Genomic DNA, 24,223 nt, shown 5'->3' with positions numbered 1-24,223 from the left:
ATGTCAGTTTCCTGGCTGTGGTGTTGTCCTGTAGTTATGTAAGCATTACCACTGGGGGAAATTGGGTGACGGTACACACAACCTCTCTGTACTATTTTTTGCAACGTTCTTCGAGTCTATAATTATTTTCAAATAAAAAGTCTTTAAAAATGGTTGCCTGGATGGTCCTTACTTGTTGATAATCCTCAGGATAACTGTGACTTTCCTCTCCCACTGTAGACAGCAGATCTTCACAGGGACGGACTGAGGCTTCTATCTCTTTGTTACTTCCAATATGCTGACCACAGATGCGTTCAATATGTTTCTAAATGACGGCTGTCCTTGACCTCCTTTGGTTCCCTCCTCCTACTGGGATGTCTGCCCCCATGCCTTTACTTACAACTGCCTGGGGTTTCCATCAGCCATGCCCTGATGAGCCCCACTTGTTCCAGATTCTTCAGATCCCGCCAGTGACAGTGGGCTAGTCCAAATGAATATTCCATTCTGTACTATTCTACACCTTCCAAGGGAGGGAAGTTCTTTGAGGTAGGACCTCCTTCTGTCATGTGCACCCCTATACCTCCATCCCCTAGAATGGTGCCCAGAATAGCAGGGACTCAGAAAATATTTATGGACTGAGGAACTGACTATCCATTAAACAAATACAAAAATGAAAAGAGCAGAAACAATCTTGCATGCCAAATTAAGGAGCAGGTCTACAGGTCTCTCCCCAGGAAGGAGGCAGCAACCTCCTTTACAGGCATGTGTCTTATTCAAGGCCACCTAACACACATTCAAGGGCCACCTTGTCTGCAGCAATTGCTCCCTCAGGATTCCTCCAAATACTGCAAAGAAGGGGCACTGTGCAGTGCCCTCTGTTGAATTCTGTTCAAAAGCATCTACTGAGCCATACTGCCTGCAACGGGGATTCAGAGGTGAGCAAAGCCTGCTTCCTGCCCTGAAGAAGTTCCTGGTACAGCTGGGCGAGACAGACAGGCAAACAGATCATTCCAATAGGTGAGCCCAGGGTGCTAGGACAGTGCGCAGAGTGGAATCCCAATCTAGCCCAGGGGTGACAGGAAAGGTTCCCCAAGGCATAAGACAGATGGGGATATGGGCAGATAATCACCCCTGAGAGCACAGTCTCTGTCAGGCTCTGGGCTAAACACCTCAGTGAGCCCTCTACTACACCAAAAGGAAAGTTTATTCTTTCTACTCACCTGAATCTGGAGAACAAGTAGCATTAGGCAGCTAAGAGGAAGGGAAAGTGTGCTTCCAGGCCAAGACAGCATCACGAGAAAAGGCAGGGAGGTGTGCTCCACCATCCGGTGGGGCCCACCAGCACAAATCGCTTGTATCACTGGTGACAACTTGACTGTGATTAAGGAGGGAAAGGAACCAGAAGTAGTTGACAGGAGCCAGACCCTGGAAAGCTTCGTTTGCTGCTCCCACGAATGCTAATGGCCTTCAGACTGGGCTCTGTGGAAGCCTGGCAATCGCGGGGCTAGGCCACGGTTGCTGCAAATGTTTGGTTCAAATTTCATTCAAATGTTTTTAGGAGAATGTTGTAGCAGGTGCTGTTGGTGCCCTGCCCACACCTCGTGCTCCTTACCATTTCAGGGCACACCTGCACACTCTAAAGGGCCAGCTCTTGCATTTGTTTGACTGAGAGTCTTCTCTGACCACCAGGGTCCACTGTGCCCGGCCACATGGCTGGTTGCCCACACCGCACAGCCCTCAAACAATGCAGTTGGTTATAAATTACCAGCTTCATTTCCCCACAGGAGAAATAATACTGGGCCACGTGCCCTATGCTGGCTCCCAGAGTTCCCTGGTGGCATTACGCTCTGTTTGTTCATGGTGGAATTTACTCGATGATCTTCCCTTTATTGGCTGCCTTCTGTCCCCATTCTCATACCCCCAGCCCCTGCAGGAGTCTCCTGGGAGCTCTTCCCAGATACATAGCTTCATTTAAATCCTTGTGTCAAGGTCTGTTTCTAGGGTAGCCCAAATTAAGACACACTCCCACACACACACAGAATGTCTCTGGTAGGATTAAAAGAAACTGGTAACAGTGAAGAAAAATACTGGGGAGAACAATACTGGTTGAGGATGAGGTGGAGGGAGATTTATTTGTCACTAAATATCCTTCTTTTACCTCTTGGCTTTTGGACTCTGTCCATGGATTTTTCTTTTTTTAAAAAAAAGCTACCCAAAATATGTACTTTAAATCATTAAAAAATCAACTGTAATTTTATATCAACATAGTCACGAGTGCTTTATATCAAATGCTAACATATCAGAGACCACAAATGCACTAATTCCTGTCGCTGGGCAAATGCTCTTTGATACCGTAAGAACTGATCACTTCTTCTGATCTGGTTCATGATTTTGAATATTCAATAAAGGTGTCACTTATTAGAAAGACTGTAGCTCTTTATGGGTGATTTCTCAAAATCCAGGTCTGTATGCCCTCTTGCATCAATTTGTACAGATACATGACCATGGTAAACTGAACAACCAAATGCAGGCTGACAAAACCTAGGTGATCACATTCACTCCCTACTGCATAATGGTTAGCTGTGCAGTCAGGATAATACTGCATGAGCACCTATCTTAACTCTGAGCTACTTCTGATGTGAATTTTGCATTTAACATAAGCAATGAAAGCAGTTAGATATTGTTAATGATTCAATATTCGACTCAACATTTTCTCCTACTCTGCATTCAAGATCTTGGATTTGTTTAATTAAGAGCATCCTGGGATGGCAAGGCAAGATGTGTAAAAATAAAACATAAAAATGTTGCTAGTTTTATTACTTATATCTTGAGCCAAACTTTCTCAACACTGGGCAACAGAAGCAAATACAGGAATAAATTGGATGCTGAGGCTGATCTAAAACTGCAAGTGCACCATAATCAAAAAGTCTACAAATAATAAATGCTGGAGAGGGTGTGGAGAGAAGGGAACCCTCCTACACCGTTGGTGGGAATGTAAAGTGGTGTAGCCACTATGGAGACCAGTGTGGTGGTTCCTTAAAAAACTAGAAATAGAGTTGCCATATGATCTAGCAATCCTACACCTGGGCATATATCCAGAAAAGATGAAAACTCTAACTTGAAAAGATACATGCACCTCATTGTTCATTGCAGCACTTTTTATAATAGCCAAGACATGGAAGCAACCTAAATGTCCATTGACAGATGAATGGATAAAGAAGATGTGGTACATGTATACAATGGAATATTACTCCGCCATAAAAAAGAATGAAATAATGCCACTTGCAGCAACATGGATATACCTGGAGATTATCGTACTAAATGAAGTAAGTCAGACAGAGAAAGACAAAGTATATGATATCACTTATAGATGGAATCTAAGAAAATGATACAAATGAACTTATTTACAAAACAGAAATAGACTCACAGACACTGAAAACAAACTTTTGGTTACCAAAGGGGAAAGGGCGGGGGAGGGATAAATTAGGAGTTTGGGATTAACAGATACACACTACTATAGATAAAACAAGGACCTACTGTATAGCATAGGGAACTATATTCAATACCTTGCAATAACCTATAATGGAAAAGAATCTGAAAAAGACTATATCTATATCTATCTACCTGTCTATCTATCTATCTATCTATATATGAATCACTTTGCTGTACACTTGAAACTAAACTAACATTGTAAATCACCTATACTAAAATAATTAATGAATTAAAAAATAAAAACTGCAAGTGCATCCATGACCATAAATGTCAAATGTTTATGCTTTTGAAAATAGCCTCATTATTCAGAGTGGCTGGCTTTAGAGCAAGCAAATGTTAAAAACATTTGCCTGTAAAGTACATGTCTACCAATAAAATAACTTCCCATCTTTCCTCTACTAGTGTTCAATGCAATACTTTACTTGAAAAACAAGTTACATTTCCGGATGTTCGGACCTCTGATGTGGATAACAGCGACCAGTGGAGGCTCCTGGCTGGACCAGGGCTGTGGTCAGATGCGTGTGTTTCAGGCAGGCCACCCCAAAGGGAGAGGGGGTTTCAGGGAGTGAGCCCGCAGTCCTCCGCATCCTGGAAAAGCACCTGGGAGGTAGCGGGAAGTCAGGCTGGAGACTGATTTGGCACTGAAAGCTTGACAGAGGGTGGTGATGTCTCTGGTGTGGGTGCGACAGTCCAGGGAAAACGTATTGAATAAGAAGAGAAATAGTCAAGTGTAAGGCCTGAGAAGCAATGCCATGGCGCCATCGACCCATCTCCCCACAGGTATAAGCACTGACTTCACAGCCAGACCAAAATCACCTCCAGGAGTAGGATTTTGGATTCAACCTCCTTGAATAAGGACGCCCTAAAATAAAACTGCATATATAGCAGCTGTGCTATAAATGCTTCTTGGTTGATTTATTCCAAAAGACAAAAGATTATATTACAACAAGAGTCCCATTCAAGGGCTTCCCTGGTGGCGCAGTGGTTGAGAGTCTGCCTGCCGAGGCAGGGGACACAGGTTCGTGCCTCGATCCGGGAGGATCCCACGTGCCGTGGAGCGGCTGGGCCCGTGAGCCATGGCCGCTGAGCCTGCGCGTCCGGAGCCTGTGCTCCGCAACGGGAGAGACCACAACAGTGAGAGGCCCACGTACCGCAAAAAAAAAAAAAAGAGTCCCATTCAAACAAATTAATCAGAATTTCCATATCATATCCAAACTTGCTTAAATGTCTCTATCTAGACAAAGATAGCAATTGGCACTTTAAAGAAAAATTATTATGTTTTTTAATTGGGAAGGGTCTACATACACCAGCTACTTTTAAATGGGATCTTTTCTCATCAATGAATGAAAGAGAGAGAAAGAAGAGCGGGAGGGAGGGAGGGAGGAAGGAAGGAAGGAGGGAAGGAAGGAAGGGAGGAAGGAGGGAAGGGAGGAAGGAGGGAAGGGAGGGAGGGAGGGCATAGTTCGTATTTAACCAGGCCCCGCAGAAGCCACATCACACAGAGGAACGTAAGGACTACTCCCCCAAACATCTTGGTTTCTTTCCCCACTGCTAATAGTTCATAACTGGTCTCTGAATAATTCCTTTCTTCACTCTCCCCGCCTGCTCCACTCCTGTCCCCAGCCCCTTCCTGGTTTCCAAAGCAGGGCCTGGGCCTCCCTGGGTGGCGCTCACCAGCCAGCTTAAGAGAGTCCCCCAGCTCATCTTCCGGGACCCAGCCCCGTGCAGCTACTCCCTGAAGGGTCACAGTGGGGGGCCTGGAGGAGGACCCCAGCCTCCTTTCATGTTGAGTGTGTGCTTGCCCTCCTGGTTTCTTTTCCTGGATGGGGACAGAACCACAAAATCAGAGAAATGTCCTCTGCGGAGACGTGATTCCTGTCCTTCCCCTCCTAGGGGGGCTTCCCTGCCACCCTCACTGTCACGGTCATCCCTGCTGGCTGGACTCTGACCCATGTGGCCAGGCTGGGGACACGGAGGTCCCTCAGGTCCTCTCTCTGTCCCCATTGCTATCTGTGCAAACACTGGTTAAGATGGATGTCACGGGAAGCTTGGACCAGGAGAGAAGTCACAGAAGGGCAATGCTGTAGGGGAGGGAGAGAGGGAGGAGGGTGCTGCCTTGGGGTGAGTGGGGCCCTCCGGAGCCATCCCAAGCACAGGCCTTGGGTCCACAGCTCCACCATCGGGAAGTTAAGGAACCTAAGCTTCAGGGGCCCTCGCTTGCATTTCCAAAACCCTGTGCTTAATTTCATATTTGTAATTTCATATTTTTCCTTAAAGAAGGCATTCCCACATTATGAAGACTTCAAGGACTCCCAAACCAGAGCCAGCCCTTGCCACCAGCTGATTCTGAACCACTTTTCTCCCGCTGCCACCTGCCAGGATTGCTCTCCACACCTGGCCACTGCTAGTTTCCCAAATCACTACTTCCCCCACTCACTGGGTTCTAGGCACTGGTCTCCTGATTGCTTGAACACACCAGGCAGTGGCCAAGGCATCAGGGCCTTTGCACTGGCTGTTCCCCCTTCGTGGAATGTTTCCCAGCTCCCCTCCCAGGTGCTCACCTCCTTGGTGTTGACTCAGGTGGTACATTCTCTGTGGACCTCCCCGTGGAACCTGCTGCTCCCTTCCCCCTGCACTCACCCTTACCCTCTTTACCATGCTAATTTTCCACGTCATTTGTCATCTGTTTACACACTTCAGAATCTAGTTATTTACTTTTTCTGTCCCCCCTACCCTCCCCACACTAGAATGGAAGTTCCATGAAGGAAGGGAAATTCAGTATTGGTTTTGTTCATTGGTGAGTTCCTAGCACCTAGTACATAGTGCATAGTAGTCACTTGGTTATTATTTGTCTTATAAATGCATTAAGTTGCACAGCCTGAGGCAAGGACCCTGCCTGCTGTAGTTGGGGGCTGGCTCTGGTCAAATGAGAGAAGGTTGTTTCTCAGAGGTGACTTGGCTTTATGGGCTGGGCCAAGGCCTGGGCCCACAAGCCGAGGTCATGGGCACCAGTACATCCTGAGCCTGCCTGTCTGCTGCAGGAGGCATCGTCTGGCCCTGGACAGTGCTGCCACCTAAGAATGAGTGTTCCCCAGAAACGGTGAGGCTAGGATGGGGAGGGGCTGGAACGTGTGTGTCTCATCGGGGCTGGGAACCGGGGGACTTCCAGGAGTGTGTCCACTCCTACAAAAGTACAGCCAGTTACCAATATAGCAAAGTGCAAAGATGTTTATTCAGAGCTGGCGCTAATTTCCTGCCTTCGCACATCTGGCAGACACCTGCTGGCCTGACTGCGGGGGGTGCAGTGGTGGAGCTCCCAGGAATGAGGGCCTTGTGTCATTTTAACCCGCGCCCCAAGGACACATCACTGAGTGGTATTTGATCCTGGCGCCGGGAAAAGGGTGTGTGTCTATGAGGTACAGGGAGTGGGTGACACCAAGATGTCCACAGAGCCCATGATCCCCAGTCAGCTAGTCAGGTCACCCTCCCCCTTGTCATGCAGACAATGCTGATGACACGATCTGGGCTTTATATAGCAGTTTAGGGTTGCCAAAGCTTTTGTCATAGCCTCTTTCATTTCGTGGTCATCCAAACCTGGAAGACAGACCAGGAAACACCATCTTGTTTTCCACAGGAAGAACGTGCAGCTGAGTAGTTAAGGCGTGCAGGGGTCACAGAGCCAGCACACGTCAAGACCAGACAGGCTGCACCCTGTCCTGTGTGCTCAGCGACAGGGGCCTCTGACACTCTGGGTTTAACACTGGTGGCAACTATTTCCCAAAACCTCCAAGCCACCTGAGTGCAGAGACTTATCCCTGAGGCTGCATGAGGGGTGAGTCACTCCACAGGCAGAAGAGCGACACTGGCCTCTCAGCACCCAGAGCACACCCGCCAGCTATTCTCTAATCTCTAATGGGCCACAGTGATTACCAAAAAAGAACAAAAACAAAACCACTGCTTCTTTTTTAAAAATGGTCATCAACTGAGAGTCAGTAAAAATTGAAGAGGCAATCATGGGGTGGGGGGCGTAATTTCATGATCAGGAGGAGCATGGCTGTGATGGCAGGAGCACTGGCAGCTGTTTTCTCTTCTGCACTTGCCAGGGGTCAGACCTGGTGCTACGTGCTTGACACGTATCTCATTTACGCCTCCCAACTGCTCCACGACTGGGTAATATTGTTATTACCATTTAACAGATAGGGAAACTGAGGCCTAGAGATGCATTCCGTGCTTAAAGCCTTACAAGTGTTAAGTGGTGGAGCCCAGACTCAAATTTTGAGTCTGTGGCAAAGCCTGTGTTCTCAAAGTCTACATCGTATGCATTGTGTGGCCCCTCCGTGCAAAAGTCTTCTAGCAGCTGCATGGGCTCCCACACTTCTGGAGTCACCCACAGATGAGAGCGGTCTCAGACTGCATCCTGTCTCTTCTCTCAATTCATTCTGTCTGCCTGTCTCTGTCTCTATGTCTCACTCTGTCTCTGTCTGTCTCTGTCTTTCTCCTCCCCTCCCCTCTCCCCACTCTTCCCCCTCTTATCTCAGGGCCTTCTCTTACCTTCTCTTTCTTGGGCTGACTGGGAAAAATCAAAATTCTCTCTCCTGATCATGCAGAATAATCCATTCATTCAACAGATGGCTTGGGGTGACTGTTTTGTGCCAGGCCCTGTTCTAGACACTGGGCACATGGCAGTGAACAAAACTGATGTGAATCCCTGACTTAATGACGTGATCGTGCTTGTGGAGAGATGGACAGAAAACACATATGTGAGGGCAAGTCAGGCAGGTGCTGCTGAGGGGGAAATAAGGCAAGGGGAGGTGGAAGGTCGGGATGGGGCCATGCTTTGAGATGCAGGGACGAGGGGAGGCCTCCCTGAAGACAGGGCATCTGGGCCAAGGCCAGAGTCCAGTGAGGGGGGAGTCATGTGACTGACAAACATCCCCAGTGACGGGAATGAGCTTGGCATTGTCACAAGATTTAGCAAAAAAAGAAAAGAGAAAGAAAGCAAAGGTTGGACACTCTGTTAAATTTAAATTTCAGATAAGCAAGAAGTAATTTAACTTGGGACATACTTATACTAAAAAATCATTTGTTGTTTATCTGAGACTGAAATGTAACTGGGAAACCTGTATTTTATCTGGCAACCCTAGCCTTAGATGTTTAAGGAGCAGCAAGAGACCAGTGTGGCCAGAGTGGAGGCAGCAAGGCGAGGATGGAGGAAGGTGACGGAGGGGGAAGCTGGCAGAGGGGAGGGTGGTTGAAATTTCATACCCAGAGAAGCCATCTAGATATGCTTCCAGATTTTCCAGTGCAATTTTCTCCCGGCAGTTCATGAGAAAAACGTGTGCTAAGAGCTGTGAAAGAGGAGATGGGAGAGAACGCGTCGCAGGGGGAATTAATCTAGCCTGGGTCATAAAGACGCTTATGTCTGCAGCACCTGTTCTCCAAAGAAGGTGAAACCCTGGGAAACCCCCAGCATCAACGTGATGTTGGTCTTTTACCCAGCACGGAAGCTGGATCCCGAGCAGACTAACTGAAGGGGACGGCATAGGGTGTGAGCCGGGAGCCCAGAGGTGAAGTCGTAGAAGTTCTGGGGCCTCCACCCCTCCCCTCATGGTGGGTGGGGAGGTGGAATTGCAGGTCAGCCAGGCCTCCTGGGCCCCTGGTGGCTGTGAGCAGCCAGGAGTCGAGCACTTGCCGTGGGTGGGAGTAGCTGATTTGGGTATCTGAGCTGGGAGGAAACCTTTGGGCCTGAGCTGAGCCGTAAGTATTAAGGCTGAAAAACAGAAAACACCCTTTGAGGTTAAAATGTAAATGACCCAAGGGGCCTCATCCTGGCTGACTCCGGGATGTAGAGAGCAGCCAGATAGATCAGAGTAGATATTTCAGGGAAATTCCACTGTAAACCCAAATACCTACTTCACAGATAACCTTGAGAATTAAATGAGGTGATGGATGTAAAGCACCGGGCTTGGTACCTATGACATTAAATATTCGATGTCCCTTCTCCTTTCTAACAAAAGGAGTTACCTCCCTTCCCAAGTCCTGGGACCTGCGTGGACCTTGAGGGCCTCACAAAAATAAAAAACAATGAAACTAATGTTGGATCCCGGGCAGCCTTGAAGCTCAGCACCACATCTGGATCTCTTCCCTTTCCTGTAAACAATCCTCAGGTGACCCCATGAGATTAAAGAGCATGGCATATAGCAGCTGCCTAATACATTTTGCTCAGTGAATAGCATGGAAATAAATGGCCTCCTTCTTAAGGTTCTCCTGTAGTTGGATTTCTCACATTCAAACCATCAGAAGAGGAAGTAGAGCCGCCTGAGTGGGGCTATTAGAGAATCAAGAGCAAGCTGTCCCCTCCCTTCCCAGTTCAGGGACATGGCTTCATTGCCCTGGTGAAAAGCAGGCCAGGGAAGACACGGGGGCGGCACCGCAGTTGCCTTATAAGGACATTCACCAAGCCTGCCAGGTGTGTCATCCCGAAGTCCAAGGGGAGGCCGATGACAGCCCCAGTGAGCCAAGGCTGGGTGAGTGAAGCAACCTCAGAAAGCCACATGGGTGGCAAGTGAGAGTTTTCTCACTTCCCTCCCCCCTTACATGTTTCCATATGTTTTAAATTATTATCTCATTTACCTTGGCAATTGAGGAAAGGATTTCCGAGTTAAAAAAAAAAAAAAAGGTTCTCATAAGCTATCACTTCAGTAGTGAAGGAAAGTCTCTCTCTACTTTTCTGGGAGGCGTGGGGAACAGGGGGGTGGCAATGAAATAAAGAAAATGAAGGTCTGGGGAGAGATCCCCTTGAGAGTTAACACACAGCAGCACCTCCAAGACAAGACAATATCCACAGTGATAGAGAGCCTCACCACAAGGGCGGCCACAGGGAGACCCAGGCTCCTCCTGTGGTCTCCCAGCAAAGACCAGCCAGCGATGGGTGGTCTCGGAGAAAAGTGGGGCTTTTGAAATATACTAAGGGGAACAAAGGAGCAGTAGGCCTGACCAGAGGTGGCATACAATCGTAGTTAAGAGATTGGATTTCGAAATCATACAGATCTTGACTTTGCCACTTCAGCTGGGTGAACTTGAGCAAGTTCATTAATCTTTCTAAGTCTTACTTGCCCCTTGTGAAGTATCTGTTCATTTAACAAACATCTACAAAGCATTCCAATGCTTTACATTAACTCCTCGAATTTTCATAAACAGCCTGTGAAGCAGACCCTATTATTATCCCCATTTTACTGATGGGGAAAGTAACCTGCCCAAGGTCACACAGCCAGTCATTGGCAGAACCAGAATTTGACCCCAGATAGTTGGGCTCCTGGGCCTGTGCCCTACAGCCCTAAGCTCTGCTGCTGAGAGTTTATTCAGCACCTGGGGTCGGGGAGCGGGGAGTTCTAGAAGATTCAGTGGACCTGGTAATGTAAGAGCTCTCACCACAGTGCCCTGCGCATGGGAGATGCCCAGTGAATGTGACCTATTATTACCCCCCACCCCGTTAATCTCCCCGTTAAGTAGTGGGAGATTACCCAGAGCAGACTCTGAGAGGAAGATTCTAAGGGCAGTGGTTTAGTAAGACCGGCCCTGGAAGAAACTGATAGGAGAGTGAGGGAAACAGGCCATGGAAAGGGAAGGACCCAAGGTTGTGAGATTTCAGGCAGAGTCTCACAAGGGAGAGACTTGTGAGTTTGTCCCCATCGAGGCAAGGAGCTGGACCTCATGCTCACAAACTCTGTCAGCCCTTGGCTAAGGGGGGCCCTGAGGAAATGGAAACTCCCAGGCACCTCTGGGCTCTGCACCTGTGGGCAAAGCAGTGTAGTTACCAGGTGGCAGTCTTCCAAAGAGAGCGGCTGGTGTGGGACCATTAGAAGAAAAGCAGCCCCCCACTCACCACTGCAGTTGGTCCCTAGGTTGGAACTGATATTCATCATCTCCTTCCTCCACCATTCTTTCTAGATTCCCCCCACTCTCCACCAGCACTTCTACTGGCCTAGGTGGCTTGTTTGCTGAAATGGACAGACTTTTATCCCTGAAGAGTCTGAACCCTTGGTTACCATGCTCTTATCAGTTTGTAGTTGCAATAATTGCCCACCTACAGCTAAAACTGGGCACCAAGATATGGTCCCAATAAATCCTCTAATTTCCAAACCTATTCCTTCCTGTCCCCACGATGCAGCAGCAAGCCTACCTCCTCATGACAATCAGGGCCATCTGCTCTGCCATGATGGGTATATGCATTGTTCTCATTTCTGTAACCATGGTGATTCCATTTCACGGGCCCACTGTGCTGGCACTGGGAAGGCTGAGAGCGGGTCACGTCATCCTGTCCAGCTGATTGTCGAGTCCCTGATTCTGTAGTAGATTCTCTCTGGTGGGCATTCATAGATGATGTAACAACCCCTACACTTTGGGCCCCCTCTGTGTGCTCTTCTCCCATATCACCTCATCTCCAATCTCCCAGTATTGCTCCATCCAAACCCCTGACCCACCAGCCGAACCACTTGCCACAGCTCAGGACTCACGGCATAGTCTTAGCTAAAGCCATTTCTCTCTCTTCACAAACTGGAAGACTAAAACAGTGCCTGCAGCTCTGCCCATGGGGGAGGATTTTCTCCTGCCCTCCTATTCTTTTCAGAGTCCCCTGAGTGGAGCTGTAATGCAGAACAGCCTGTTTTCAGCTCACACCAACAGACCCAGTCAACCCCTCCATGAGTTAGGCCTGGATTTTCTTTTCTTCCTTTGCCAACTGGTCATAGGAAACCCCTGGCCATCAGCATGAGCTTAGAGAGCGGCATCAATGCAACATAAGCAGGTGATACGTGAGACTGTTCAACTTGGTCAGTTAGTGTTCTCATGCCCTCTGGACCTGCCCAGGCCCACTCCTAGCTGCACCATGATCACTTTAAGATGAATTATGCTGGGCTTCTCCAGCCTTATGACTTGGTGGGAATGACAGCCCTCAGTCCATGATAGGTAGCTCTGGATGCACATGTATTTGACGACTTCTGGCAAGATGCTCAGTCTCTTCCCAGGTTCAGTAGCCTGCCAAGAGCTTCCATTCAAAAAGTGCATAATTTCTTGCAACAGATAGCATGTCCTTGCTCCAGAGCCTAGAGATCTGCACTGCAACTCCCCCAATGCAACTTGTCAGAGACACCACAGTGTGCTCTCATTTATCACAAGATTCCTCCAGCACTATGGGATTTTCCAGTTCACATTACCCAAGTGGCAGGACAGCTTATACCACAGCCTGGACCTGCTGCAGAGCCCCCTCTTGCTCTGAGACCCAATCAAAATTGCCAGGGCTTCCCTGGTGGCGCAGTGGTTGAGAGTTCACCTGCCGATGCAGGGGACACGGGTTCGTGCCCCGGTCCGGGAAGATCCCACATGCCGCGGAGTGGCTGCACCCGTGAGCCATGGCCGCTGAGCCTGTGCGTCCGGAGCCTGTGCTCCGCAACGGGAGAAGCCACAACAGTGAGAGGCCCACGTACAGCAAAAAAAAAAAAAAAAAAAAAATGGCCAGCAACGTGAGTCCTCTGATAAATGGGATGGAGCAGTTGTCCCAAGTGCAATACATATTGCCTCCAGCACCTGAAGGACTTCCAAAGAGCTGTGCTTCTTTCATGGTTGTATGTGGTGCAGACGCATTCACTGGTCCTTTACCTTGGAGAGAATGTTGTTCAGCATAGTCTAGAACACTGGAGCCTAAAACCTTTACCAATATGGCTGGCCCCTGGAATCTCTGTAGGGTTTATTTCCAACATTCTAGAACACATGTATCCTCCCAGGGCATCCAGAGATGCCACTTTCAGTTTACCAAGTCCAATCACGATAAAGACATCAACATGGTGGACCAAAGGGCAAAGCACTTACAGTTTCCTAAGAAGGAAAAAGGATGAAGTTCCAGGAGCCATTGTTAGATGAGCATGTCATCAACACCAAGGAAAAGTGTAAACTTGTATTAGTTAATGTTTTGTGATTAGGTAGAAAAGAAATTAGTGACCAATAGGAACTGGCCAGTGTTCTCTAAGACCAAGTCAGGCCAAGAGCACGTGGGGAAGAGCAAAATAAAAACCAGAAATCAGTTCACTTTGTCTTGGTAATGAGTAAATAAAATAAAATGATGATTGAGAGTATAGGTAGAAGAGAGAAAACAAATGGATAAAATGTTTATTATTTGCTGATTTCATATACCCACACAATTCTTAACCACTGATAGCTGGAAATTAAATGTAATTTGTTCCCCTTTACTGGCGCAGGAATGGACTGTGAAAATGTTATCTTGTGTTTCTTAGGAGTTAGTGAAAGCTGGGGTCAAAAACGCAGGACAAATTCCACATGATGCGAGGCTCTGCCACCAGGGGCTAATCCACCAAGCCAAGATGCCTCATGATAAAAAATTATCCCATATGGCAACGTGTTCCCCAAATGCCAGCAGAGATAAATCTCTCATATTGCTCTTTCAATCAAGAAAAACTTTCCCCCTAACTGGCATTACCCATGGTTTTTGCTGTTTCAAGAATAATATACCACACTGCTCATTGTAAAATCTTCAAAATATGAAACAGAGTGTGGAAGGCACTAAAAAGTCTAACTTGATCCAATGATAATTACTGTTAATGACTTAATAATACTCTTTTACTATTCTCTTGCTGAATGAAAGAATGAAAGGAAGGGTGGATGGGTAGATGGATAAAATGCTTTATAACCTGCCTCTTTCACTTGATATATTGCTCGCATTTTTCCTTGTAGAAACACATATCTAGAGATTTGCTTCTCTTCTAACAAGTGCATAATATTCCATTATATGGCTGTACCATGATTTATTTAGCCATATCACTATGATAAAAGCTTGACTTATTTGCATTTTTAACTATTCTGTTATTAATATTGCAATTACTATTCTTTCACATAAACTTGGTACCCTTATCTGATTATTCCTAGAGGACAGAGTCCTGGGATTGTTGGGTCAAAGATCATGTAAATTCTAAATTTTGAATTATTATTGCTTAATTGCCCTCAGGAAGGGTTCTACAAATTTACACTCCTGCCAACAGTGCAAGTCCCTGTTTTCCCCATCTCCTGCAAACAGTAGCTTTCACTGCATACATGGAGATTAAGTCTCTGCCATACGTTTCATGGCCATTGGTATTGTTTCTTTTGTAAATTCTTTTGTAAATTGTCTATCATCTTTGGTCAACTTTTCTCTTAGGGAATTTGTCTTTTTATTATTGATTCATAAGTGCAAAATACTCATTAGGAACATAATCCTTTGTAATATGGGGAGATATTTCGAGAAAGCTAGTTTGATGAAATAAATATTCCTGGCTGATGGGGAAAGACATAATATTGTGATTTAATAATTGGCCGTTCATATACCGAGACCCTCCTCTGCTCCACGCATAGAAGGTATGCACTGCACAGGAGGCACACAGAAGATGCAGACAGATGCATCTTCCCCAAACTCGGGCTGCTGTCTTTCTAAAGTAAGAGCTAAACCAAGTGATAAATAAATACATAGATGCCACATAGTATGAAATGTCATAAGAGAGTTACAGGCAAGGTTCACTGAGGGCCTAACAGGCTCTGGTCTGGAAGAGCAGTAAAGGCTCCAGCTTTCTTCCCCGGTTATCCTGGTTATCTTCTGTCATTGTCTTAGGCTACTTGTATTTTTCTTTTCTTTTTTTCTTGGTTTCAGCAAAGCATCTTTTAATGGAAGTATAGCTGATTTACAACGTTGTTAGTTTCAGGTATACAGCAAAAGTGATTCAGTTATATCCACATGTATAGATTCTTTTTCAGATTCTTTTCTCCTATAGGTTATCTTCTCACTGATTTGTAAGCAGGTTACTCTGATGTGCTATCTTTAGAAACAGCATCTTGGACTCTGCTGGGATGTTCTGAATTCAGAAATATGGTAGAGTGCGGGTGTTGGGAGAGATGGTAATTTCCATTTAACAAGTTCACCTCGTCCATCTCCTGTTCCTGTCAGAGAATGCCCAGGCCTGGAGGGAGGTTCCCGTGAGAGCGAAGACTCAGAGTGACACACCAGGCCCAACTTAGGAATGGCGCTTTACACTGAACGAGTTTAGGCTGAATCCCCAAAGCAACTGGCAGGCTTCGAGGAGCTTTAAGGAGGGGAGTTACACCTCCTATTGGTGCTGTGGGAGCACTTTAGCTGCTGTGTGTAGGGTGGGTTCAAGGGGAGCAAACTGGAAGGCAGGCGGACCCCTGAGAGAGCTGCTATAGGACGGAGACGCAGGGCCTGAACTGAGGTTCACGCATGGAGTGGAAAGACGTGGAGGCAACTGGTGACTCTTTGCACATGGAGGATGGGGAGGGTGAGTGATGGTGCCATTCACTGAGTTAGAAGGCGGATGGGGAGAAGCAAGTTTGGGAGGAGTTTAGTTGAGAAGAGGTACCTGTGGGACTCGGAATGACGACACCCAGGAGGCAGCCACATTCGTGAGTCCAGAGCCTACGGCCAGCTCCCAGCTGGAACTCTAAGTCTGGGATTAACAGATACACACTACCGTATATAAAATAGATAACTAACAAGGACCTACTGTATAGCCCAGGGAACTCTACTCAATATTTTATAATAACCTATAAGGGAAAAGAATCTGAAAAAGAATATATAATACATATATACATACTGTGCTATACACCTGAAACACAACATTATAAATCAACTATACTTCAATAAAAATATAAAATTTTTAAAGTAAAAAGTACAGTTGTGAGCCATCGGCCTGCTACTAAACACTGAAATCTTGGAAAGGTATTATCCCTTGCAGTAGTAGAATGAACAGCAAAGCTGGCACAGAGCCATAGGAAAGAAAACCAACAGAGGAAGAGACACAGTGGGAGACCAAGAATCCTGGGATAGATGCTGCCTCTCCACAGGCTCTGCGATGCTACAGTATGAGTCAGCACAAACCTAAGATTCGTTCTTCAGCCCAAGCTCAACATTTTAAAATACTGTCTCCAGTGTTTCCATTCCCCGGTGTCATGGCCCCAACCCAGTCAAACTGTGTTTCTCACAACTAGTTCTTTATGGTTGAAGCAACCAGCCTCAGGGTGTGTGGCGTCTCTGTCACCAGGTTCATCCACTGACTTCTGCACAATCTCAACTAGCCCTCTATTTCTGGGGCTCTGCCTGCTCACCATACATCCTCTTTATCCCACGCATAGCCCTGTGGAGAAATATTTTAACATAAGGAAGCATGTTATGTGGAGGAAGAAAAAACCCTCCCTCTAAGGGTTGATGCTTTTGCTGAAATGAGGCACGTCCACCAGCTGCACAGGGCTCCCGGCTGAGGGTGGGGCAGGTAGGGCCGACTGGGAGCCAGATGGTAATGACTTGTCTGCCAGGAAAGTGTTTCTGACCCTTGCCTAACAGAGAAGTAATTTTTAGCAGCGGTTAAGGAGAATTTGCTCTTCCTTTAAGATGATCCATTTTTCCACTAGGCAAGACTCGTTCAGCTGCCCTCCCAGAGTCCTTACTTACACCCTGGTCTGAATCACACTTTGGAAAGTTAATTATTTACCATCTTGTATCATCAGTTGTGTCCCCAAATATAAGTTCCCTAAGGAGGCCAGAGGCCATGATATTACTTCTCGTGGAGTCACCAGGTGCCCAGGGCTGGCCGGCATCTGTGGGAGGCCTCCAGGAAGGGCAGTGAATCAGGGGATGTGAACACTGGGGCCCATAGGCCTGCTCCTCATAAGCAGGGAAACTGAAACCCACAGAGGTTCAGCAGTGTGCCCACATAGCCAGCGGAGCAGAACCAGGACTGCTGAGCAAGGAAGTGAGGTGAAGCAGGGCAGTGACTGCTCAGGAGCACGGCCCTGGCCAGGCCTCCTGCACTTATTAGCCGTGTGAGCGGGAGCCAGTTACCCGCCTCTGTCTCCTCTTCTATAAAACAGAGACAGCAGGAGAGCTCAGGGCTGGTATGAAGACTGAATGGGCAGATCCAGGGAAAGCAAAGAAAACCATCTCAGTTCAGTGAAGTATTTGGGACTTCTAAGTATTTAATACAAGTTTGCTGAATAACGACATTTTCAATCTAACTCTGCCCACAGTGCAGTTGGGAGCTGGGGCTTCTTGTTCCCCAAGCACAGGGCTGTTCCCTCTGGAGACAGAGGCCCACGAGGCTCTGGGCACTGTCCAGGCTGCACTGAAACTGAAGCATCTATTATCAGGGCAGTGACCTACAGCCAGGCCCCACAGCCGGGAGTGGAAGTGTGACGTCACGCAACCAGAGGCAGAACGGAGATGGAGTCTGCACTGCACCGTGAAGGAAGCAGCATGAGTTCCACAAGAACCACGCTGGGTGCCGGGTGGTGGGAGAGGAGGGACAGGTTGCCTCACTCCCCAGAGTCCCTCCTACTCCTTGGACCCATGCTGTGTTCTCTTGTAATAGGGAAGAACAGATCTGACTCCATATGGATCTGCTTCTTTTACTTTAACCTCTGTATTCCATTGCTTTTGCTACAAGTAAAGCATGCTGCCTATAGCCTGAAATATACAGGATGGCCCATTCTCAAGGCTCTGACCTTTAAAGGTGTAACACTTTTCCATTCATATAGAGATAAAAAGTTGCAGAACAGAGAATAACATTTGATTTGCTTGAGGTTTACAAGAACATTGTGACATGACCTACCTGGGCAGCTGCAAGAACAAAGGATTTCCACACCAAGAAGTTTGCAGCAACCAATCACACCCCTTCCCCTTTTAGTATAAAAGAAGCCTGAATTCTACCTCGGGCAAGATGGTTCTTTGGGACACTAGTCAGTCCACCATCTTCTCGGTCTGCTGGCTTTCCGAATAAAGTCACTATTCCTTGTCCCAACAACTTGATTTACTGGCCTCTCCTGCAACGAGCAGTATGAGCTTAGACTCAGTAACACTCTCAGTTACACCTCTCTGCTGAGTTTTAATCCCCATGATCTGTTTATGCCACCCCTGTGTGTTCTTGTCCTCACGTCCCAGCCCATCACAACAGGCTCCTCCTATTTCCAGAACTTCAGCCACTGGCACATCCTTTTCCCCTTCAATCATCATTGCTGCCGTCATCATACAGGCTTTGTACCTCTCTGTTTGGTTGTTTATTTGTTGGTTGGTTTTAGAGTATGATTCGTTAGCATAGAGTTCAAAAACTAGCAAACTAGACCATGTCTGCTAAGGCATGTATATTTAGGTGACAGTACTACAAAGAGCACCCGTACTACCCAAGGCACTGTTCTAAACACTACACATATATTAACTCATATTTAATCTTTTAAACAACCTCATCAGCTTGCATCCTCTCATGATCCTTACGTCACAGATGAAGAAAGTGAGCACAGAGAGATAAAGTATTCGGCCCAAGGATACGCAGCAAGTGAGTAGAGGAACCAAGAAGTGAATGAACACCTTCTGTCTCCAGAATCCATGTTCTTACCACTGCGCTATACTGCCTTGTAAAAACAAAACGAAACGAACACACACAAAACGTGGGAACGATTGTTCTAGAAGTCAGCATAGTAGTTACCTTCGGGGGAGGCAAGGCCTAGAAATCAGAAAGGGGTGAAGGGGAGATGGTAGTGGTCCCCTCACGCCCTAGGTGGTGCTTACATAGGATTCACTTTGCAATTACTTGTTGAGCTGCAGGTGTCTCTTACGCAACATATACTACTGAGGGCTGGAGGGAGGAGCACAGTAAGCCTTGAAGTTGTGGCTTCTGCTTAATGTGGGTGGAAAGCGAGAGGCTACACCTCAGGGTTTGACTTCTCAGCCTGTTCCTCCCCACAGTGCAGTGGGGTCCCCGGCTTCATGTTGTCGGCTCTGTGGCACCACAGGGCCTCCTGGGCACTGAAGAAGCCGGAGTGCCTGAGGGGCTCACATCATTGGAATAACCGCTATCCTGGGCTCCCTCATCCCTGGGGCCTCCAAACTTCCTGGGAAGTCTTCCAGAATAATCCACCAGGAAGGCCAGAGCAAGGTACAGCCCAAGGCAGAGTGGGCCAGAGCCATGGTGGGTCCGGAGGGAAAGGGCAGGGCCCTCAGTTCTCCACGCTCTCATCCTGCCTGACTGTGACCTCCCAGGCCTTGACCCTCTTCTCCACACCATCTGAGACACCCAGAACACAGCACCCCTCAGACCTCAGCTTCCATCACTCTCCTCACTTACTCTTCACTGGCTGGTGACAAAGAGCCATTGTCCACTGCTGCCCAGAACGAGGCTCCAGCTCTTTCATGGGATTTTCAAGTAGTGAGGCACGGCACTTAGGAGTCCAACCCTAGTCCGGTCTGAAGTATGTGGGACCCTGCCAAGTTACAGTGTTCTTCTCATGGCCCCTCGATTCTCGCAGGGGGACGCCCACGGTGTCCCTCCTCCCGGGAGTAATGACTTGTGGCTTTGGAGAGAGTCTGTGTCTGCAGTTCTGCTCCGTTCTGGCACTGGTATGCTGATGATGGCCCCAGAATTCCCCTTCTCCTCCCTAATCACCCTTCAGAGTCCACCTTGCTTCCTGGCTCCCCCTCACGGGGTTCATCCCTGAGAAATCGGCAAGGTCAACAGAGTCCCCTCCCCTCACCCCGCACTCTGCCCACTCCCTCCGGGTCAGTGCGCACACTCCCAGCTCAGCGGCTCTCGCACAGCCCTGTCTCCTGACTGCTTAACACTCTTTCCTCTGCTAATAATCAGTAAAGGCTTTACGGCCGGTTTGCCATATGGCAGACACAACGTCAAACTCTTCTGTAAATTCTCTCATCTAATCCCCATTTAAACACAGCTCCTGGCACATGGAAGGGGGTCCATAAATATTTCTTGGCTGGAGGCATCCTCACGAAAATCTTTTGTGGGAGGTACTATTAATCTCTCCATTTCATAGATGAGAAAATTAAGGCTTAGAGATGGTAAATAACCAGTCCAAGGTCACAGTGACTAGTGTCAGAGCTGGGATTCCAAGGGCTTGTTTATTCCTAGGCCTTATATACTCAGCCCGTTGATCTTCTGCAGTTTATTCTTTCACTTAACGAATATTTCAGTTTTTACTATGCACCGGGAACCAGTCCAGGTTCAGGGATGCAGCAGAAAATAAAAGAGAAAATTTCTGCCTTATGGAGTTTACATTCAAATGAGGGACACAGACATCAAATATGATAAATAAGTAACATTTATAGTATGATTAATAGTGGTAAGAGCTGGGGAAAAAAATAAAGAAGGGAAGGAAAGAGTGGGGTGTCATTTTAGATGGAGTGAGCAGGAAGTCTTCACAGAGAAGGGGTAGTTGAGTACAGACCTGAAGGAGGTGAGGGAGATAGCGCCTCAGAAATCCAAGGGAAGAGTACCAGGTGCAAAGGCCCTGAGGCAAGGAGGATTCCTGGTGAGTCCCAGGAACAGCAAGGAGCTCAGCGAGGTTAAAGCAGAGTCACTGAGGGAGAGGGCAGTGGAGCTCAGAGTAGCAAGGTCAGGTCGCATAGGACCTTAGGCCACTGTACAGAGTGGAGTGAGTGCCGTGGAATTCACTGGAAGGCTGTGAGGGGAGGCATGCCATGTTCTGATGTGCTTTTAATGAGGTTATTCTGCCTGTTGATTGAGACTTTAGAAAAAGCAAGGCAAATGCATCAGCAAAAAAACTAGCTAGAAGGCTGCAGCGATCATCCAGACAGGATATTATAGTGGTTAGACTAGGAGGAGGCAGCAGAGGTGGCAGGAGACGGTTGATTCGGGATGCATTTTGTAGACGGTGCCAACAGGGTTCCAGACCCCTGTACCCACTTGCCTGCTGGACACCTGAAAGCTCCCTAGCACCTCAGACTCATCAGGTCTGAAATTGAACACATTATCTTCCCCCAAGATATCTTCATTCCTCCTACACTTCCATCTCTGGTAATACCACTCCAGCTGGACAGTGGTATAGCCAGAAACCTGGGCATCACCCTCAATTCCTCCCTCTGCCCACCTCTCACCTGCAATCGGCCACCCTATCCCACCCAGTCTGCTCTCTCCTCCTTCATCCCCACGTCCTCTGCCTCATTCAGTGCCGCATCCCTCTGGCCTAGACTCTCTCAAGTTTCCCTCCTCCGGCCTGGGCTCAGCAAACTCTACACAGCACCAGATGGATCATTATGGGAAGCAGACCATATCCGTTTAAAACTCTTCTAAGACTCTCTGCTGCTTGCTGAATAAAGTCCAAATTCTCTGGCTCAAAGCTGTCTAAAAGAAATACATTGCGAGCTACACATGTAGTTTGGCTTTCTCTAGTAGCTGCATTTTGAAAAGTAAAAAGAAAACAGATGAAATTAATTGTAAATATGTGATTAACCCAATATATCCAAATATTATCATTTTAATACGTAATCAACACAAATATATTAATTATATATATTCATATATCTATTAATTATATAATATATGTATATTTACTAAGTCTTTGAAATCCAGTGTATAATTTACACTTACAGCACATCCCAATTTTGACCAGACACATTTCAAGCACTCATTAGCAACGTGTGGGTACCAAACTGTACAGTGCAGCCCCAGACAAAGCCCTCTCTCATGGTCTTTTCTACCACTTCTCCTGTCTCATCCCTGTTCCCATTCCACCTTCCCCTGCCACTTGTTCCTTGTGTTCTAGCAGATCTGACCAACCTAGAGTACCCCAAACACACGTGCTGTTTCCTGACTCCCTACCCTTGCACATAAATACAGTGGTGCACAGCACCAGGCCTGTACCCACTCTCAAGAGCCAATTTTGCACATCTTTTCCCCACGTGCCATTCAGTGATGCCATATTGGTGGCTTGACATTGGCCATCGTGGGAGTATTTATGCCACAGAGACTGACAAACACTGTAAACCAGGCTTTTGGGGAGGATGGAGACCACCTGCTAAACATATCACTGCCTATCACTGCACATAATACTCACCCCTCCATAATCCTCTTCTCCCACCCCTAGTTCACCTGATAAACGTTTCATCCAAACATTTTATCATTTCATTCATCCTGTCTGTGTAGGTTTGCCCTCCTACTAGTCTTCAAGTTTGAAAAAAGAGCCTAGTTTTCTGTATGCAATTAGTACATGAGGTCCTCCCTCCTCCTCTGTTTTTTCCCTGAATACCCTATCATAATTATCACTGTATATAAGAGACCATAAAAAGAAGAAGTTTAAAGTATAAGTTTAAAAATGAAACCCATCTGGGTATGAATCCTGCCTCCTCTACTTACTGGTGATGTAGCCTCAGTCAAGGTACTTATTTATAACAAACACTGGTTTCCATACCTGAAAAGAGGTTTAAAAACACATCATCACAAGATTATCGTGATGATTAAATTATATAAATTGCTTAGTCCATTAGCTGGCACATACCAGACACTCAAAAATGTTTAGATATTATTAAGTCTTTCAGCATTTATCATTTGTATAAAGTAGTTGCTCAAAACACTTTTGTTAAAATAAATGTTGAATGAAATTTCAGAAATTCCTCATGTCCGATTCAGAGAGTGTATGAGTCAGAACTCCAGCTGGAGACAGACAACACATACACTCAAAGGGCTGACTAAGGGAGGGTTTGTTAAAGGACTCTTTACAAAGGTCTGAGCAGGGTTGAGGGAAGTCCAGGCAACAGTCTGTTACCACCTGTAGGCATGAAGGTGTGATGGGGGAGCATGTCCCTGAACCCGGTGAGAACTGTAGCTGGAGGAAGGGCCACCCAACGGGAGCTATAGCCTCAATGAAGGAACCTAGCAGGTGTCAAACCATCAGGATGGGGGTTGAAGGGATACTCCACCTCGATTTTCTCCAGCTTATTTGGAGGACGCCCTGCCGGTGCTTCGCACTGGCTGAATCCAAGTGAAGCATAGGGCAAGCGGTACTCACACAGCTCCTGAAGGTCAGCCTCTTGGGCAGTGAGCTGATGGGGAAGATGGAAGATGGGCTGGAGGCCCAAAGGGAGACTCGAGAGCAGAGACTTCAAGTGGGATTGAGCCTCCTTCAGCCTGCAGGTGTCAAGTCTTGCTTACATACCATAGATACTAATCATTGAGACTGGGCCTTGAAGGATAGAATCAGATAACAAGCATTCATATGGGCCAATTTTGGTTACTTTATCTACAAGTTTGTTCTCTCAAATGTAAGAAAGCTGATTTCATTCTGTAATCCTCTACTTGGTTGGCACCTAACAATTCTTAGAGTCAGGAAGTCCATTCCTATGTCTTACTTAAAATATTCCCACCACGACAGAAATATATTGTATTTTAAACAGTTCTCTGTAGAGAGGGGAAAGAACTGGTATGTAGATGGATAAATAGATAGCCTTAATTAAATCACCACTATAGTGTTTTTACCTTTACAATTGATCATCACAGCTCTTTTCATTTTTCTCCTATGGTCCTCTTTTCCGACTTTCTAGTGGGTCTGTAGAAATGACCTGTTGAGTATCCTGCTGATATCAGAAGAACTGTTAAAATGCCAATTGTGATTATCTTTGCTGCTGTTGTAGGCCTGGATGATTTTCCTGGGAAGGCCTGGAGGGAGGCTGTAACCATCTCCTGGCTTTATTGTGGGGCCTCTTCAGCTTCTCCACAAGTCCCTTATTCTGGAGAAAATGGTTGTGGCCAGACCAATTCTACTTCCCTATCTGTCCTAAAATTTGGTGTTCTGAGTCTTCCCTTCCCAGCTAACACTTTCTAAAAGTGCTGGCTGACATGAAAAGAAATGACATTGAGTTATTTGTAGTGAGGTGGATGGACCTAGAGTCTGTCATGCA

The 24,223-nt window shown here is 46.9% G+C and overlaps 1 pseudogene; it reads right to left on the bottom strand.

Annotated features, from left to right (window-relative positions):
* The window catches only part of LOC114899950, a 113,158-nt pseudogene that overhangs the window by 2,132 nt on the left and 86,803 nt on the right, over positions 1-24,223 (bottom strand).

This window comes from Monodon monoceros, unplaced genomic scaffold, assembly GCF_005190385.1.
Source record: "Monodon monoceros isolate NGI ecotype Baffin Bay Population unplaced genomic scaffold, NGI_Narwhal_1 Super_Scaffold_18, whole genome shotgun sequence".
Lineage (NCBI taxonomy): Eukaryota > Metazoa > Chordata > Mammalia > Artiodactyla > Monodontidae > Monodon > Monodon monoceros.
The sequence above is the reverse complement of the archived record's forward strand: the minus strand, read 5'-3'. Positions and strand labels throughout refer to the sequence as shown.